Genomic DNA, 6428 nt, shown 5'->3' with positions numbered 1-6428 from the left:
TCAGTAAGAAGAGAAATATTTTCATCTTCATTTTTCTGGCTCCAAAGACTACCTCTCCATGGATTCCAAACTCATAAGAGGAAGAAAGATGTGATTTATTGACTCCACAAAACCCAAATGAAATGTTTAATGAAGTAATAAATTAATTACTGAGACAGAGTCCCAAGCTTCAAGAAATTCCCAATCAAATCAAAGCAATGAGAGTGAGAAGGGAGATAGTTTAACTTGTGAGCAGAAGGAGCACTGGGAGATGACATGAACCATACATTTGCATCAAAGAGGATAAGTCGTGTGTGGAAGGCAGTGGACAAATGAGTTGGAAGTCTGTGGAGTAAGAATGTGGGGATGTAAGAAAAGGAGACTGAAACTGCTTGGAGAAGAAGCCATTTGCTTGCATGGAATAGTGGAAAACGTGCTTCAAAAAAAAAATAAGTGTTTAGACAAATGAGGACTTTAATAAAGATGAAAATAACAACAGGCTCTATGGACACTGACACTGGACCAGGACTGCTTCCCTGGCAGCTGCCAGCTCCACTACCCAGCACTGAGGTGTGGCCAAGTGAGAGCTGGGGAGGGAGTCCCCGGAGCCCCAAGTCTCTGTCAGCCTGTCTCTCTTACATACACACACACAGCTGGAAAAAGAAACACAAAGAGCATCACAAGAGACAGGGTGGTGTGCTGGAAAGTGCCCTGGGCCTGGATTCTAAACCCTAGGTTCTCCACCAACATGCCACCTACCAGTGAAGGCCTTTCTGGGTCTGAATGCCTCCTGGAATGATCAAACATGCCTTTCAGGATCGTTGTGGATATTGCATGGCTTCGTATAGAACAAGGCTGCAGAAACTGTAAAATGCTTTAGACTATTTTCACCATAAAATCTAAGTTAAATATGAAGGACCCCTTCCTAGATGGCCATCAGTGTGTTTCCACAGAATTGCTCCTCTGTTTTCCTTTGCTCACTGCCTGGCTTTGTTCACAAGGGAGGCACGAATTTGAATATTTAGAGTGAATATTTTCTGAGACTCGGATTCCCAAGCAAGAGTCATCACCTCTTGCTTGAACAGCCAAGTAGAACCTCTTGCTGTAATAAGGAAGGGAGAGAGGTGGGGGTTTTATTTTGCTAAATGGATGAACAACTTCAAAATAAGCTTAGAATATAAAGACTCAAGCTCTAATGAATAACACACATTCACACGCAAATATCTCTCTCTCTCTCTCTCTCTCTCACACACACACATACACACACACACACACACACATTCACATGCAAACTTTCCTTCAGTTCCCCTTCATTGCGGAGTTAATTTTCTCAAATACAGAAGCAGATGGATACTATTCCACATAATAGTGCTATTGATGAGCCTGCTCAGGATCAGTTCAAATCACTCCTCCCAAATATTCCATAAAGATATTTCACATATCTAATGTAAGAGCAGCAAGCTGCTTTCTTAGTAAGAAGACATATCAGATGCCATTCCATTGATCTGATGATATCACACTCAGTTCTCACTAGCACTGCAGATCTCAATGCAAATTGAATTTGTTCAAGTCAAGAGCCCTAGAGGGAATAGAAAGTTCATTGGTCCTACCTAAGGCATAGCACAAAGGACTGCACTAGTGAGACCTGGGAAAACTCCAATCTCTTAGAGGCCACTTTCTGAGTCATTTGCTTTTTCAAAGTGTCTTATTGTTATGAAGCAGTTGCAATAAGTGCAAGCCTCCTAGATGTCTGGGCCACCAGGCAGGGTCTTTGAGGTGAAATGTCAGAAAGCACCCAGATAGTCTCCAGAATCCAAAATCCATTCTGTAATGTCACTTATAACAAGGAAATATTCATCATCTCACTATTTCCTCTACTAGATAGATAAGTGACATTATCCTTGACAGAGTGTCTCAGACATCACCAATTTTATCATCTTCCTGCTCTGAACAGATTCCATGAATAACAGAGTAGTATCACAGAGAATCAGAGCTAAAAACATCTACAAGAAAACAAAGATTGGTGAGGAAAAAAATCTACCATTGGGATAATCAGAACATTACATATGGAACACAATCTGAGTCAGATTCTTCCACTCATTAACTGACTCCTTCTTAAGACTACATAATATTAAAGATTACATAATATTAAGAATTCCTGAAGGAATAACTGTTAAGATTTGGATATGAGGTGTCCCCCAGAAGTTCATGTGTGTGACAATGCAAGAAGGTTTAGAGGAGAAACAATTGGATCATAAAAGCCTTAATCCAATCATTGAATTAACCCCCTGATGGGGATTAACTGAGTGGTAACTGAAGTCAGGTAGGGTATGGCTGGAGGAGGTGGGTCCCTGGGGACATGGCCTTGAAGTATATATTTTGTATCTGGAGAGTGAAGTCTGTCTCTCTGCTTTCTGATCATCATTGAGCCACTTCCCTTTGCCACACTCTTCCACTATGATGTTCTGCCGCATCGCGAGCCCCAAGGGATGGAGCCAGCCTTCTATGGACTAAGACCTCTGAAACCATGAACCCTCAAATAAACTTTTCCTCCCCTGTGCTCATCAGATCATTTAGTCACAGCAGTGGAAAAAGATGACTAAAACAATGACTGAACATATTGGTACACTTAAACGCCCATAAAATTGATTTCCTCTGGCAGATCAAGAAGCAAAATTTTCCCACAACCATATGTGCTTATAGACTGAATGTCCACTAATTGGAGTCACTGCTATATGCCTGGAATGTATATGAGTTCTGTGATTTTCAGCACTATATGGAACAATAGTACTCCACACTTACAAAAGAACCTGTGCTCAAGATTTCAGTTTTTTTCCATTTTGATGATAAAAAGAATTCTTTGAATTTTTTTGGCTTTGTTTTTTTTAATGCATTCTATTTATACATAATATCTGGGTTCCTTTTGACATAATCATACTTGTAGGGAATACAGTTTGCTTTGCTTCAGTCTGCAGTGCTTTCTCTCTCTCTTCTTTCCTCCAACTTCCTATTTCCCTTGCTCTACTCGGAGTCCATCTTCCTTCCATTAATTTATAGTTTTTTTTAATCAGTGCTTTATAGATATACATAAAGGTGAGATTCAGTGTGGGATATTCATATAGGCACATAGCAGAATTTGGTCAATTTCACTCCACCCTTCCTCCCTTTTCCTGTCCTTCTTCCCCTACCCTCAATCTCTTTCTTTTACTCCCTTGATCTTTCTATGTTCATGGGGGTCCCCCTTTTTTTCCCCTTATTTTAGGCTAGCTTTCTCATGAGAGAAAATATTGGACCATTTGCTTTTTTGAGTCTGGCTTATTTCATTGAGCATGATGTTCTCCAGTTCCATCTATTTACTAGCAAATGTCATAATTTAAATTTTAATAATAATTATTAAAGTAAATTTAATAATAAATGTAATAATTTCCTTTTAACTTCCAAAAATAATCAAAACTTTTTTTTAGTGTACAGTAGGGTTTCTTAACCCCAGCATGATTTACATTTTGAATTACATGATTCTTTTTGTGAAGGATGGTCCTCTGCCTTGGAGGATATTTAGCAGATGCCAGCAGTGTCCTCACCACAGTTGTAACAACCAAAACAAAAAACAAAACACTCCAATCATTGCCAAATGTTCTCTGAAGGACAAAATTTCCCCCTGATTCAGAGCCACTGTTATAGAGTGATTTTTAAATGTTAAGAGTAATTTTCCGGTGACACAGGAGGCTGAGGCAGGAGGATCACAAGGCCAGCATCAGCAATTTAGTGAGGCCCCAAGCAGCTTAGTGAGACTCTGTCTCAAAAAAATAAATAAATAAATAAAAATAAAAAGTGCTGGGGATGTGGCTCAAGTGATTAAGTGCTCTGGGTTCAATCCCTGATACAAAAAAAAAAGTAATTTATACTGAGACCAACTACCAGCTTCACAAAGAACAAACTCACAAAAATTGTATGACTTGTAAAAGTTTGAATTAGGTGTTAGGACGTATTTCTCCACAGAGAACATTACTGTACACTGGGCTGTGTAATAGATAAAGCTAGAGAGTTCTCATCTGGCCAATTTGTGGCCCCAGGACAGGAAGATAACACAAAGGACCTCTCCAATACTTTGCAAAATGTTCTTTGTGAAAGAGCTAGCTCCCTCTAGCTCCAGGAGTCTACAGCTGATAAGTGAAAACGTGAGACCAGTCCCCTGGTTAAGTAGCCTAACTGGTATTTCTACCCCTTAAGGAGTTACTAAAAAAGGAAAACAAAGAGAGACAATAGGAAAATAAGAAGAAAGATATAAATAAATGAGAATGTTCACCTACCTATGGCATAGCCCATTTGGAAGGAGCCAGCCGACATGAGATGAATGAATGAGAGCACATGGGAGTCGGGCACCTGCAGGTACAGGTGAGCCATTCACCTGAGTCTTCTGGACAAGCCCAGGTTGTTGATCCATCAAACACTACTCCAGTACATCCTTTCTGTATGTTGTGGAGCTCAGGCCAAACATCCCTAGTCCCTTGCTTTTATGGGTTTGGCATAATCTCAATGATAAAGAGCCAAGTCACTTCTTTCTCCTCATCAGTATGTTGCAAGGGAAACCCAGGCCATCTGTTTCTGCCTTGTCAAGTCCACAGCAACAATCCTGCTTTATGAAGGTTCAGTTGCCATACAGATATTACATGAACATTTCAATGTGCCTATTTACAATTTTTAGGTCTTTTATGGAGTTATTAGTGGAGGTTACTTGTTCCTTGAAAAAAAAAATAGTTTTCTCTTGGAGAAAGAAATACAAGTGACCAAAGATAATAAACCTGGTAGAAGTCCTTCCCTCATCTCCTGAACTTCTCACATGAAGGAATTTGGTTGAGACAGTGCTGGATTCAAGCATAACGCCTCAGCCATGGTCAGCACCAGTCCCACTGTGCAGTGGGAAACAGGGTGGATGATAAGCTCTACATTTGTCTTTCTGATCATTTCATCTCTCTGAAGGCAGAAGCAGCAACAATGGTAACTGTACCTCTGGTTTTCATTCTGATCAAAAGGAAAAACAGGTATATAATATAGAAGTCACAAATAACCTGAAAGTTTACAATACCAAAGAAAATGAAGAAAGGCAAATAACAATTCCCTCTCCCCCCGCTAGACCCTGAAACAGGAGATGATCTTGCCCATTGTTTTCTTTTATTTTTTTTTATGGTTGCAATCTAAAGTGTTTTTATTTTTTTTTATTTTTTTATTGGTTGTTCAAAACATTACAAAGCTCTTGACATATCATATTTCATACATTAGATTCAAGTGGGTTATGATTTTTTTTAATTTAGTTTGTTTCTCCATGATTAGCTTTCCCCCCGCCCTCTGTTATTACCGAGGCATTTCCCACTGATGGTTTTGGTTGTTGTTTTTCATTTCTTCCTTGTGTAGTGTTTTGCTCAAGACGCTTTGCAATGCTGGTTTTCTGGCTGCAAATTCTTTTAGCTTTTGTTTATCATGAAAGATTTTTATTTCGTTGTCGTACCTGAAGCTTAATTTTGCTGGATACAGAATTCTTGGTTGGCATCCATTGTCTTTCAGTGTTTGAAATACGGTGTTCCAGGATCTTCTCGCTTTCAGAGCCTGTGATGAAAAATCCGTTGTTAACCTTATTGGTTTACCCCTGAATGTAATCTGCCTCCTTTCTCTTGTAGCTTTTAATATTTTCTCTTTGTTCTGTATATTGGATATCTTCATAACAATGTGTCTTGGCGTTGGTCTACTGTGATTTTGTGTGCTCGGTGTCCTGTATGCATCTACAATTTGTATATCCGTTTCCTTTTTTATTTCTGGAAAGTTTTCTATAATTATTTCATTCAGCAGGTTGTTCATTCCCTTGGTTTGAATCTCTGTACCTTCCTCTATCCCGATGACTCATAAGTTCGTTTTTTTTATGTTATCCCATATCTCTTGGATGTTTTTCTCGTGATTTTTTACCAGCCTTTCTGAGTTGGCTAGACTCTTTTCAAGATGATATATTTTGTCTTCATTATCTAACGTTCTGGCTTCTACTTGCTCCACTCTGTTAGTGATACTTTCATTTGAGTTTTTAATTTGGTTTATAGTTTCCTGCATTTCTAGAATTATTGTTTGATTTTTTTTTATAATCTCTATCTCCTGATAAAGATGCTTAACTTCTTCTTTTATCTGTTTATGTAATTCATTTTCAAAGTGTTCTTTCACTGTTTGGATTTGCTGTCTCGTATCCTCTTTAAGGTTCCATTCCATCTGTCTAAGGTATTCCTTGAGTTCTTTATATGACCATTTTTCTGATGACTCTAGGTCCTCCTGAATATTTAGGCTGTCCTGCATTGTTTGTACTCCTTTTCTTCCTTGCTTTTTCATGCTGCTCATGTTATTTCTTGTTCTGTTTGACTGCTGAGTTACTGTTTACTCTTATAAAGTTATTTGATGCTTGGGAGGAAAGA

The sequence above is a fragment of the Marmota monax genome, unplaced genomic scaffold (genome assembly GCF_021218885.2).
Source record: "Marmota monax isolate L192 unplaced genomic scaffold, Marmota_monax_Labrador192_F-V1.1 WCK01_AAM20220418_F8-fsc00413, whole genome shotgun sequence".
Lineage (NCBI taxonomy): Eukaryota > Metazoa > Chordata > Mammalia > Rodentia > Sciuridae > Marmota > Marmota monax.
Note: the sequence above shows the minus strand (reverse complement) of the source record.